The sequence below is a fragment of the Peromyscus maniculatus genome, chromosome 2 (genome assembly GCF_049852395.1).
Source record: "Peromyscus maniculatus bairdii isolate BWxNUB_F1_BW_parent chromosome 2, HU_Pman_BW_mat_3.1, whole genome shotgun sequence".
Classification (NCBI taxonomy): domain Eukaryota; kingdom Metazoa; phylum Chordata; class Mammalia; order Rodentia; family Cricetidae; genus Peromyscus; species Peromyscus maniculatus.
In genome coordinates, this window is record NC_134853.1 from 95,202,387 (window position 1) to 95,217,130 (window position 14,744).

The window sequence follows — 14,744 nt, forward strand, 5'->3', positions numbered from 1 at the left end:
TTTCTCCTATTTCCCTTATGTCCTATTCCCTTACTAGGAAAGGATGTTCTCTCCAAAACTGACATAAATTTTGCCATTCACCCCAGCAATAGCTCCAAGAACACTCCTACATCCCTAAGAAATAAGATACTCAGGGAATCTCATGAGAGAGTAGGAAGAAAGTCTGTAGGAACCAGAGGGGATGGAGAACACCAAGAAAATATGGCCTGCAGAATCAACTAAACAGGGCACATATTGGCTTCCAGAGACTGAAGCAGCAAGCACAGAGACTGAAGGGGTCTGCCGCAGGTCCTCTGAATATGTGTTGTGGCTGTTAGCTTGGTGTTTTCTGTGGGACTCCTAACTGTGGGAACAGGTGTGTCTGACTCATTAGCCTGTTCTTGGGACTCTTTTGCTTCTGTTGAGTTGCCTTGTTTAGCCTTAGTGTGAGGGCTTTTGCCTTGTCTTACTGTATTTTGTTTTGTCCTGTTTGATTATTGTCTCTTTGAGGCCTGCTGTTTTCTGAAGAGAGATGGAAGAGTGTGGATCCAGAGGGGAGGGGAGGTAGAGGGAATGGGATGAGTGGAGGGTGAGAAAACTTTCATCAGGATGTATTGTATGAGAGAAGAATCTATTTTCAATTAAAGAAGAAAGAAGAAGAAGAAGAAGAAGAAGAAGAAGAAGAAGAAGAAGAAGAAGAAGAAGAAGAAGAAGAAGAAGAAGAAGAAGAAGAAGAAGAAGAAGAAGAAGAAGAAGAAGAAGAAGAAGAAGAAGAAGAAGAAGAAGAAGAAGAAGAAAGAAGAAGAACTTGTTGCCGGTGGCGGCGGCGGCGGCGGCGGCGGCGGCGGCGGCGGCGGCGGCGGCGGCGGCGGCGGCGGCGGCGGCGGCGGCGGCGGCGGCGGCGCACGCCTTTAATCCCAGCACTCCCGAGGCAGACCCAGGCGAATCTCTGTGAATTCCAGGCCAGCCTGGTCTACAGAGCGAGATTCAGGGCAGGTGCCAAAACTATACAGAGAAACCCTGTCTTGGAAAAAAAGAAAAAGAAAGAAAGAAAAAGAAAACAGAAAAAACTTGTCTTCACACCATACACTTCAGAAAAGGACCTAGAGGACCCTCAGCTGAAACTTCTTAGCTGAGGGCTAGCTTCCCCCCCCCCTTTGAGGCAGGGTTTTTTTGTGTAGCTTTGAGACTTTTCCTGAAACTCATTCTGTAGCCTAGGCTGGTCTGGAACTCACAGAGATCTGCCTGGCTCTGCCTCCCTAGTGCTGGGATTAAAGGCATGTTCCACCTCCGCCTGGCTTTTATAGTAAAAGACAGAGGTGTGCAAGCTTCCAAAGGAGGGAGGCCACCAACAGTCTTGCACAGCTATGATGTCTTTGAACCACATCAATGACAAGCTCAGCACAATAACCCTGTGGGTACAGTAGTGGCACACATACATTGATGGTAGCCAGCTGCTCTCTAATTGGACTTAAGACCTGCTCCACAAGAGGGATACCATGCCTGGTAGTGAAAAGGCAGTCATAATTAATGCTGGTGAAATTATGGTTATTGGAGGAGAATCTAAAACTTCGAATTTACTAAACCAGCATAATTCCTAACAACAGTCTATAAACATTTGTCCTTATGCCCACAGATAAGTATAGTCTTTGCTCCTCATTAAGGAAACTTCTCTTTGCAATAGATGGAGACCACTACAGAAAACCACAAACAAAATGTAGAATTATAGAGCCCAGTATTATATCTACAAAACACAACTACATGTAAAGCTCACTGAACATTGAAGAAGAGGGGGCAGAAAGACTGTAAAAGCCAGAGGGTTAGGGTGGTTACTGTGAGACTGTGTCTTCTGATAATATCAGATCCTATACCCTTAAAGTCTCACCAACATGACTGCTCAAAGACTGAACAAGGAGAACATCAACAAACACTCCAAATTCATGGAGAAAAACCCATGGGTCCTACACAAAGAACTATAGGCAACTGAATAATACTGGGAATGGGAGAGGTGACCCTCTCCAAGAAAGAGCACACCAATTGGTTGGCAAGTGCCAAACAGCCCTGAAAACATAAATACAAGTAACATAATATGGACTCAACAGCTTATATTTAAGAACATACATGCACACACATGCACATATATGCAACAGCAATTGATGAAAAAGAGGCTATAAATTTGAAGGAGATTGGGGAGGGGTATACAAGAGGAAAGGTCAAGTAGAAATTTTGTAATTAAAATGCAATCTCAAAAATAAAGATATAAAGTCCTAAAAACAATTTTTTTTAAAAAAACTTGCCATCAATTTGTAAGCCAGCTCAGCATGTGATTTCACTGGTATGCAGCAGAGTATATTCAGAGGGAAAACTTTTTTTAAAATAGTATGCTGCTAAAAGGTAAAGCAGGTTTTTTTTCCATTTTGGTTTGGTTCTAAAGTACAAGCTCACACTAATTAATGTACAAAAGTGAGTATGATCTAGCCTTAAGTATTTATTTTGTCATGTGCTCACTATCATTCTGGCATTGAAATCTAGGCCATTTTCTTGAATCTATGTCAACACCACCTTCCCTACCATACTCTCTTAGGGATCATCTAGTTCATCCCTCCTAGTCCCATTCATTTATGCTTTATTTCCACGTCTTGAATGAAACACTCCATGACCTCAAGTGGGAATTCAAAGTAAGATACCTTGTAGTTCTAACTGTAATGTTTTAATAGTTAAATGTATAGAAAAGTGATCAAGTTGGTAAATGTATGACAGATACCACACTCTCATGGCTCATTGTTTTACTACAACTCTTGAAGCCATGGTCCCTCTTGAGTAGAACTAGGTGATTTTAGCATGATCTGCTCCTTTCAGAGAATAATAATCTAATCTAGAAATGATGAAAACTTGCTGTGGTAACTGACTACCTTGAGAGCAACATGGTATAAAACTATGCAATCTGCCTATATGTGATCTTCACATAACTGACTTTGCTTTCATAAAAGAAAACAGATCACCACTTCTTTTTTGTCCTGAAAATCCACATGCCACAGAAATGTATGTCTGTGTCTCTGGTGTAATCACAGAGGTTTATATTTTGTTTAGGTATGGGTTGGAAATGAATAGGAACAAATAGATAAAATTAAAGTCAAATCCACTACTATTCCAATAGACTATGAAGAATGAGAACAGGAAGGTTTTTCTATGTGCAAGAGTAAGACTTCTAAGTAAAACTTCTCAGAAAACATTCCTTCATGCTTATCCAAGTAGTCTGAAATGTTTGTTTTATTTCCTTTGAGAAGTATGGTTGATGTGGAGGTTGTTTCTAGTCAGCATCATGAAGATGATGCTAACAACACCTATCTTAGGACTGCTGGGATTTAGTGGCCTAGTATAGTAAAATAATTAGAAACTGGTAAATAGAAAGCAATGTATGTTAGACATTTGTACTAATTGGTAGCTCTACTGATGTTTTTATCACCAAAATATGGAATAATCATTATAAATATAATCATGTTTATTTAAGATTCCAAGAAAAAGTTATTATCACTTCCTCTAATTAAAAGTTAGAACAAAAATATCCAGCAAAATTTAGTTTAAGCTTACTAAGAAGAATTTTAATTTTTATAATTGGTTCAATTTCCTAGATGGCATGAGACAAATGACTCACTGGAATTCAGTGAGATACCATAATTACAATATTTATGGGAAGTACTGAAAAGATCATAGTAACTCTATGTTTTCTGTATTGCTGGTGTCAGAGGGCTACTAGGTCTGAACCTTGGTCCCATTAGGGTAATCCAATTAAAAGTTGAGGGACTCCATTTAAAAAAAAATTCCAACTGGGTTTGTAGGAGAGAGAAGTATTGATAGTAAATCTAGAAATCTGTCAGGTTTTTCTCCCCATGCCAATTGGTGTTAAGACATATCAGTTAAATGATTATTTCTCCACATTTTGATCAGCTGAAGATTTCTACAATAGTTTTTGTCTGTTGAAAAGAGAATTTTTCTTGATGAGAGCTAAAAACTGTGCTTATCTGTAAGTACAAATATTTACAATGAATTTGGAACTAGACTGATTTAGTAATATAGAAGTTGTAAGCTCTTGTCTAAGACCCATGACTCTACTAGCCCTGGGTACTTCACTAGGTCTCCAGTACTATACATGATTTCCCTCTTCTTAAGCATGTCTTAAGTCCAATTAGAAAGTTGTTGGTTGTTTGCCAAGGTGCACCGAGTTATCATACCCATAATAACTGAGTAGGGCTATTTGTTTTCTCCCTCTTATGGAAGCTTCTATGGTGTTTTCTGGTACCATGAAAGCTAGTGGCTTTTGGGTTAGATACAGCTCACAGGCCTCTAGGCCTGTTTCTAAAATTTGTCCATGGTGTATTCAGAAATATGGACTTACCATCCACCTCTGACTTTCTTTCTCTTTTGATTCACTTTCTGAGATTTATTCCTCTTATCATCTTCTATGTTGTTAAGCTTCTCTTCAGCCTGAAGTTTCCCTTATAGTTAGTGTCTTTTATAGAGGTTGATTGATTGGTAAAAATTGATCAAATTTGTTATTACAGTGTAATATTTTTCTCTCCATTAATTGTAATTGATAACTATGTTGGGTGGTATAGTAGTCTGAGCTGGTATCTATGATCTCTCAGAGCTTATAGAGCATCCATCCTGGCCCTTCTATTTTTAAGAGTCTCTACGGAAGTCAGGCGTTGTTGTAATAGGTCTGCTTTTAATATAGTTTCTTTGTTACCTATATTTGATTATTAGGTGTCATGGAGAGTTTCTTTTTTGTTCCTTCTTATTTGATGTTCTGTATGACTCTTTACCCTGATAGGTATCACTTTCTCTAGATTGGGAAAATTTTCTTCTACGATTGTGTTAAAAATATATTCTGTGTCTTTCACCTGGGATTATTTTCCTTTCTCTGTACCTATATTTTTGTAGATTTGTGCCTTTTACAGTGTCCCAGGTTTCCTGGATGTTTTTACCTGCATTTTTTTTTTCAATTTAACATTTTCTTCGACTGCACTATTTACTCTACCCTGTCTTCAAGACTTGAGATTCTCTCTTATATGTCTTTTAATGTGTTATTAAGTTTACCTCTTAACTTTTTGTTTGAGTTCCAAAGTTTGTCATTTCCAGCTTTATTTCAGTTTAGGTTTTCTTTAGTGATTCCATTTTGTTAAACAGTACCTTCACTGGCAGTGATGGTGCATGCCTTTAATCCTAGCACTCATGAGAGGCACTGCAGAAGCAGGCAGATTTCAGCAAGTTTGAGGCCAGCCTGGTCTATATACATAGACAGTTAGAATTATATAGATTCTGTCTCAACACAAAACAAAACAAATTCTACTTTCTTGCCTTGAGTTGTTTTCATATGACATTCAACTGTTTATGTTTTCATGGCCTTCATTAAGGTGCTTTATTCATATCATCTTTAATGTTCTTGAACATATTCATAATTACTATTTTGAAGTCTTAGTCTTGTGTTTCAGATATATTCCTTCTCTCAGTGCCTATCACAATAGGTTTGCTGACATCTGATCTAGGTTGATCATGTTATTTTTGCACTGGGACTTAGGCACTTGCAGCTTATAATGTTTGAAGTTGGTGTAGACATCTGGTTTCACCTTTGTTGAGGTTGGTGCTACTTTCTTAATTTGCTATTGTACATAATACTGGCTAGTTTTATGTCATCTTGGCACAAGCTTAAGTCATCTGACAGGAAGGAACCTCAACTGAAAAAAAAAATACCTCTATAAGATGGGGTTGTAGAAAATCCTGTAGGGTATTTTTCTTAATTAGTGACTGATGTGGGAGGGCCCAGCCCAGTGTAGATGATAACACCCCTGGACTTGTGGTCCTGGGTGCTATAGGAATGCAGACTAAGGAAGCCATATGGAGCAAGCTAATAAACAGCATTGTTTCAATGGCTTCTTTGTTTTTTTTTTAATTAAGAATTTTTAAAATAATTTTACATACCAATCACAGATTCCCTTCTCTTCCCTCCTCTCCCCCCCCCACCCCCCATTCCCTCTTCCAAAAAGGTAAGGCCTATTACATTCAGTTGAGGCAGGTTCAAGCCTTTCCCTCTTCATCAAGGCTGTGCAAGGTGCCCCCCCAATAGGTAATGGGCTCCAAAACAGCCAGCTCATGCACCAGGGATGGATACTGGTCCTACTGCCAGGGGCTCCCTTAAGCAGATCAAGCTAAACAACTGTCTTGATTATGCAGAGGGCCTAGTCCATTCCCATGAAGGCTTCACAGATGTTGGTCTAAAGTTCATGAGTTCCCACTAGCTTGGTTTGGTTGTATCTCTAAGTTTCCTCATCATAATTTTGATGTCCCTTGCTCATATAATCCCTCTTCCCTCTCTTCGACTGGACTTCTGGAGCTCAGCCTGGTACTTGGCTGTGGATCTCTAAATCTGCTTCTGTCAGTTGCTGGATGAAGGCTCTATGATGACAGTTAGAGTATTTACCAAAATGATTAGTGGGGTAAGCCAGCTAAGGTACCCTCCCCACTATTGCTAGTAGTTGAGGCTAGAGTCATCCTTCTGGATTCCTGATAACTTCCCTAGCACCAGGTTTCTCCCTATCCCCATGAAGTCTCCCGCTATCAAGGTATTTCCTTCATTGCTCTCCCACTTTGTCCCTGTTCCAGCTCGACCATTCCACTCCCTTATGTTCTTATCCCCCATCCCCTACCCTCTATTGCTCCCCCCCTAACATCCCCAGTTTCCTCATGGAGATCTCATTTATTCTCCCTTCCCAAGTTAATCCATGCATCCCCCATAGGGTCCTCCTTGTTAACTAGCTTCTCTGGAGCCATGAGATGTAGTTTGGTTATTCTTTGCTTTACATCTAGTATCCACTTATGAGTGAATACATAACAATGTTTGTCTTTCTGAGTCTGGGTTGCCTCATTCAGGATGATTTTTTTTCTAGTTCTATCCATTTGCCTGAAAATTTCTTGATGTCATTGTTTTTTTTACTGCTGTGTAGTACTCCATTATGTATATGTACCACGCTTTCTTTATCTATTCTTCAGGCGAGAGGTATCGAGGTTGTTTCCAGGTTCTAGCTATTACAAATAATGCTGCTATGAACATAGTTGTCAAGTGTCCTTGTGGTATGATTGAGCATACCTTGGGTATATGCTCAAGAGTGGTATCACTGGGTCTTGAGGTAAATTGATTCCCAGTTTTCTGAGAAACCGCCATACTGATTTCCAAAGTGGCTGTACAAGTTTGCATTCCCACCAACAGTGGAGGAGTGTTCTCCTTGCTCCACATCCTTTCCAACATAAGCTGTTATCAGTGTTTTTGATCTTAACAATTCTGACAGGTGTAAAATGGTATCCCAGACTCATTTTTTATTTATATTTCCCTGATGACTAAGGATATTGAGGAATTCCTTGAATGTCTTTCAGCCATTTGAAATTCTTCTGTTGAGAACTCTCTGTTTAAGCTCTGTAGCCCAGGTAACTCTAACTAAGCAAGTGAAAGACGTGTATGACAAGAACTTCAAGTATCTGAAGAAAGAAATAGAAGAAGATATCAGAAAATGAAAGATCACCCATGCTCGTGGATAGGTAGGATTAACATAGTAAAAATGGCAATCTTACCAAAAGCAAACTATAGATTCAATGCAATTTCTATCAAAATCCCAACACAATTCTTCACAGGTCTTGAAAGAAAAATATTCAACTTCATATGGAAAAACAAAAAACCCAGGATAGCTAAAATAATCCTGTACAATAAAGCAACTTCTGGAGGCATTACCATCCCTGACCTCAAGTTCTGCTATAGAGCTATAGTAATAAAAACACCTTCATAGCTTCTTCATTAGCTCTTGCCTCCAGATTCCTGTCCTTTTTGACTTTCTTCTCTGACTTCCTTGGATGATGAACAGTAATGTGGAAGCATATAACAAATAATGCCTATACTCCCCAACTTACATACACTTGACACATATTACAGATCTGTTTGGTGGTATTTCTGACAGAATATGATTTTTCATTTATTGTTCTAAAAGAAAGCACCTGTGGGAGAGATTTTATGAAGATACTCTAAGTTTTGATCACTTTCTTAATTAAGAAATGAAACTTCATACAAAATAAAAATAATTTACATTAATTGTACAATTCTTCATTTTTGCTTTTCTTATTGTTATACACAATAGTTAGTTAGCATTCTATAAAAAGTTTATTAGTGATGAATTTCAAATTTCTGAAAATTAAAGGCAATATCTCATGACTGTAATCTGTTAACCAAAAATGATCATTTCTACCACTATAAAAGCTTCAGAACACTTTATAAAATTTCTGGGCATTTGTTCTCAGATGAAACACTATAAATTCCCCATGAAATGAGATTTAATGTTTTTCTGCTTCATGCTAAAATAGGTTTAAGGCTTCTTCAATAGACTAAATCTCTTTAGTTCCAAGAAATCAACTTCCAAAGTCAGCCTTGTGGTGTTCCCTGCACCATATTCCTGCCCATTTTGTATGGCAGGATTATGAACATTTTTTATGAACCCACAAATCCCTATTGACAATGAACTCACCAACCATCTTGGAAGAATTTCATTATTTGGATAACTATATGTTAAAAGAAGATTATGTGATTCAAATTGCTGTTGGCATTGGTTTTTAGCAATTAACATTATTAAATTCTCATCATACATAAGCTTATGCAAAGAGGACATCTAGTGTAGAAAGATATTGACTATCACAGCAACTATATTTCACAGCAATCAAAATAATTGAAAGTAGACACAGTTCCCCATGGTTAATAATCAGTTGGGAGTGTGGGACAACATCCCTTCATAGTTCTTATCACTCCTTGCCTCTTGATTTGAAGTCAAGCACTTATTTTACTCCTCTAACAGACTACCAATGACATATCTCAAATCATACTCTGTCCAAATTGTTGAATGTCTACCATCACATACAGGCTGAAAATAGGAGATTGTCAATTCTGCCCCATACTATCACAACAAACTTTTGAAATTCCCATTTGCATGATTTAACACCTTGATTTAGATTAAAAGTGATGGAATATTTCTCACTTTGTATTTTGAGAGTGTCAGAGACTAGAACCTTGGGTTTGTTCAAAGAAGGGAAGGGTTTGTTCAATGATCCACCTTCAGGAAAACAATAAAGCATGCTTAAAACCCAATGGGAAAGCATCACAGAATTATTTGTCTTCTCTTTACCAATTATTAACAAAGATATTGGTTTTCATTTGGTTTTGTGTCTTATATAATACCTCTTTAGTCTGAAAAAATCCTTAGTCAGGAATTTCTTTGAACATGGTTATTTGTTGCTAGTGATTAAAGGACAAGACAATAAAGCAAACCTTTGCTAGAGAAACATACATTCACTTTGTCTTCTAGGTACTCCCAAAAGAACATCAAACATGAGTTGACTTTTTAAAAAAAAATCTCTAATACACACACACACACACACACACACACACACACACACACACACACACACACACACTTGGAGTGGGCCAGATCTGACTTTTGTGTAGCAATATACTATGAGATAAAACAGTCTACCTTGGAAGTAAGCTCATTAAGGTACAGGGTTTTAGCCTGGTGGTAGTGGTACATGCCTTTAATCCCAGCACTTGGGAGGAAGAAGCAGGTGGATCTCTATGTTCAATGCCTGTCTGGTCTACAAAGTGAGCTCAAGAACAGCCAGGGCTACACAGAAAAACCCTGTCTCAAAATAATTAAAAAAAAAAAAAAGATACAGTGTGTGAAAGGTGAGATGTAACAACAGGATGATCTAAGGGGAAGTGCAGTATCCCATCCTGCTCATTAATCCCAAGAAGCAAACAAAATACTTTTAGGAACTACCTAAAACTGATCAGATTTACTAGTCCCATCCCTTCTGAAGTATATATAAGTGGTAAGGACTGGTGAGAGACCCTCTCAGAGAAGCTGAGCAGCTTGGAACAAGCAGATATCAAAACTGTAGTAGCTTGAATGAGAATGGTCCTCATAGCCTCATATATTTGAATGTTTGGTCCACTGTTGCCTGCTATTTTGATTGTGTTCTGACAAATAAAGCTTACTTGGGGCCTCGCAGTGGTGGCACACGCCTTTAATCTCAGCACTCAGGAGGCGGAGCCAGACAGATCTCAGAGTTTGAGGCCAGCCTGGTCTACAGAGCATGATCTAGGACAGGCACCAAAATTATGCGGAGAAACCCTGTATGTATGTATGTATGTATGTATGTATGTATGTATGAATGAATAAATAAATAAATAAATAAATAAATAAATAAATAAATAAATAAATAAATAAATAAATAAATAAATAAAAGCTTACTTGGAGTGAGAGGGCAGAGCTAGCCACAAGCTGACCATAGAGGTTTGTAGGACTGTAGACAGAAAGGAGACAGGAAGTGCTAAGTTGGGACTGAGAGAGGATCTCAGCCATTTTGGAATGAGGAATGGAAGAGGTAGGAAGCAACTGAAAGATGCTCTGTGTTCTCTGATTTTTCAGGTTCTTACCTCAATAACTGACTCCTGATTTTTTTATTGCTGAGATTAATTAGATTAACGCTTCAGTCTACAGTGTGTGGAACTGTTAGGGAAGGATAAGGAGATGTGTCTTTGTTGGAGGAGGTACGTTACTGAGGGTAGGTTTTGAGGCTTCAAAAGCCCAGGACATTCCTAGTTATTTCTTTCCCAGTCTCACAGTTTTGTCTCAACATTTAAGCTCTCAGCTACTCCTCCAGCATCATGTCTGTCTGCCTGCTGCCATGATCCCCACCATGATGGTCATGGACTTACCACTCTAAAACAATGAGCAAGCCCCAATAAACTAGTTCTTTTATAAGTTGCTTTGGCCATTGTGTCTCTTCACAGCAATAGAAAAGTAACTGAGAAATGTAGATAAACAGTCTTGTTAAATAAGAAACACAGAGCCAATGCAGAAATGAAAGCCCAAGAGGTCACTGCTGCTGTTGTCCTCTTCAACAAGAGAGCTACTTCCTGTCTGTCTTTTTTATAGACTTTCTATTCTGCCTTCTCATTGGTTGTAAATCCAACCACATGACCTCCTCGTCACTGCCAGTCTGTACAGACCTCCAGGTCTTCTATGGTTGGTATTGTGATTAAAGGTGTGTGTCTCCATGCTGGCTGTATCCTTGAACACACAGAGATCCGCCTAGCTCTGCCTCCCAAGAGCTGGGATTAAAGGCGTGCACCACCACCACCACCACCACCACCACCCAGTTTCTGCTATGGCTTGCTATTAGCTCTGACCCCCAGGCAACTTTATTTATTAATATACAAATAAAATCACATTTCAGTACAATTAAAATATCACCATAAAGAAATCAACCAAACTACCTTGGAAGAAGCAGAAAACAGCTGAAATGCCTGGGCAGGACACTCTCAACCCCATTGATTTAGCAGAAATCTTTTGTGAACTATCACCTATGTTTTGGGTTGGCTTTGGTAATGCAGTTGTCTTTGAGTCATTTCTGTTCCTTTTAGTTACCCCAATAAATTTCACTGGTTTACCAAGTTAGACCTAGGTGTTACCTGTACTTTTGTCTCTTCTCAGTTCCCTTTTTGATACAGAGTAGATTTTTGTTCATATCTTCCCTGGAATAGTGTGACACATCACCATCCAGTCTATGATTTCAACAAAAGTCCATTCTGTGTTCCAACCAATCTTTGTGAGGATTTAGGATTTTTATTTCAAGAAGTCTGGAATAATAAGCCCAAGGATTATTTTAAAAGGTAGTTTCAAAGTTGTTTTGGGTGATTAAAGAGCTTTTATGACTTTATAGGTTTTAAACCTAGAAGGTTAGGAATTAATACTAGAAATGCTTATGAAAAATCATACCCATGGTAGTACATTTATGTAAAAATCTCTATGTGTGTGTATGTCTTCTATATAATCCAATACTTATGATTTTCCATTTATTTCTGTATCAGGCTAGCTCTATGTCCCTTTCAGAATACATAATTGAATGAATGATTTATTCTTGAAAGCTAGTTCTTAATGGTCATGTAATAAATGTTTGGCATAAATTAGTAAATTACACTAACATAAAATTAAGTACCACAATGGGCTGCATAATAAACCATTATTTTTTTTCTGCAACCTTTATCCAAAATCCCATTAAAATCATAGCAAACCCTGGTGGATTTAAAAGATAATCTTGATCTTTTTCACAGTTTTTGACCCATGAAGAATGTAGTTTTAAGAATTTTACAGCATAAAACAACATATAAGTCACAAATTATGTATTAAAAACCACTTTATTTTCAAGTGAATGATTTTTGTTTAATATAGAAACATTAGGTGTCCATTTTAAGCTCAATTTCTTTAAATTGTCTATCTTCCAGAAATCTTTATCTGCCGTGGTTTTCATCATTGGCTACAGCTTTCCTGAGGCAGAAGCTGGTATCAAGAGCAGCATTAAGGTTAACCATAGTCATCATTCCTGAGACAGTGCCACTGACTGTGGGCAATGTCAACATGCCAAATCCAATAGCAACCCATTTTCACAGCCTGTCTTCTAAAACCTTGTGTCTATTAACTAGAGAATGGAAGTGTTGGGCAGTTGGAGCAGTCCAGGCAGAGATGTCTTGGTCCCCTGTTCTTCTTATTTCGCATTCAGTTTTTTAAAACATAAATGATTTTCAGAATATAATTTACCACCATTTAAAGGAAAATAATGGGCAGGGAACTATAATCTGAATATATTGTATGAAAATTATTTTCAATACAAATACACACACACACATATACATACATACACACACACATACACACACATATGAAAAAAAGGCTTTGCTGATTTCCTCTCCAGCATAGTCAGAAGTCTTACATATGCACATATTAGGATTTTTTCTCCCTTAATTCTAATTCTTCCAGTGTCTTTCCAAGGATGTCCCTGGCCAGTTACTCGGGCCTCTGTGCCCTGTAACATTGTACTTTCTCCTTTTATCTGATTGTCCTCATCTATGATTTTCATAGAAGTTTTCAAGAAGACTTAAAATTTCACTTACTCTGTTCGGGTTTGCTACAGTCCTCCCTTCTTTGAATTTTTCCTTTTGTTTTGGAAGCAATGAAAATCGTACATGGAACTCCACATGCTAGGCTAGTGCTCTATCACAAGGCTTCAGTCTGACTCCCTTTATTGCTTATGCAATTGATTTTTATGGTATCCCTTTCACTTGACCTGGGAAATTGCTATCTTTAATATCCTTGCACTTCAATTAAGTGCACTTAAAATATATTTTTCTTAATTTTTTGGTGTTCTTGCAGTTTTTGAAAATAGAAGTGCCTCTCAGCTTTTTTTCTGATAACATTGTATTCAGAATTATATATTGTTTGCATGTTTGGATGGTAAACATTTGACTTCCCAGTACTACATTTACATAAAATTTGTGCATCCTTAACCTTGAATAAGGAAAACTGACATTTGCTAACTATTAGAACCCATGTACTCTTGTTGGACTCTCTCACTGTCCACCAAGATAGTATAAGAGTTCAAGCTAAAATCTAGTACAAAAAAATTGTGAATTCCTATATTTGAAAGACATTTTTCCAATTCAAACTTCTTTATCAAATGAAACCAACAAAAACAAACAAACACTACTTTTCTAACTGTGAGCTACAGTATTTAGGAATGCATGCTTTGAATCAGGAAACAGCTCTCCCAATGTGAGATGTGAAATGTGTGACAGGGATGAGCCTTAGCCTGGTGAGATAGTATTTTGCTAATGTATTATTTGGAAAAAGATCAAAACAATACAACTACAGAAATAGAGCATGTCAGTATTTAAACTCTGAAGTATATTGTTTCCTGTTCCTGTTCTCCAAACACAGTAACTTGGTATCACCAGGTACCTGACACTATTACAGTGTAGAGCCCTTGATCTCACACTCAAGATGAGAGATTAGGTATTGGTGGACTCTGAAGAGTTTTCGGGGTAAAAGATTACCCCAGGAGCAATGTTTAATGTCATGGTAACTTCTTGTGGCTATGTGGCACTTAGACTCCTATAAATGAGCTGTTGACGCAAAAACACAACTCTTACTAACCAAGGGATAAAGGAGAGTTTTTTCTGGCATCATATATGAATGACTATGGCCCAGAAACACAAATTCAGGTCAACCCAAATTCCATGTTTCAACATGGTAACAGTTTGATGTTTTTATAGTGACAGAACAAAAAATTCATAAATTAATGTATTTTAAAAATACATTGGTGGAGCCGGGCGGTGGTGGCGCACACCTTTAATCCCAGCACTCGGGAGGCAGAGGCAGGCGGATTTCTGTGAGTTCAAGGCCAGCCTGGGCTACCAAGTGAGTTTAGGAAAGGCACAAAGCTATGCAGAAAAACCCTGTCTCGAAAAAAACCAAAAAAAAAAAAAAATTGGTGGAAGCATTAGGTAGATTGGTTAAAGCAAAGAAGGGAAACTTCTGCCACAGGCCTCGGATGCTGTACTTAGAAAATATTCTTAGCTTTTTGAATGGTGGAAGCTGGTGTTCTGTTAAAATTAACACATATCAAGGGGTTTTACCTTTCAGTCACATGAATGTTAGGTTAGACACAGAGGTGGGCAAGGAATGGTTAATAAGAGGGATGAAGACAGGCCAAGATAAACTGAAAATAGGTTTCAGAACTGCAACATTCCAACCTCTCCACTATCATTAATTTTCTAATCAATTAATAAGTAGGATGCATTGTATGAGAAAATGTAGCATGAATCTTAAAGGGTCTTA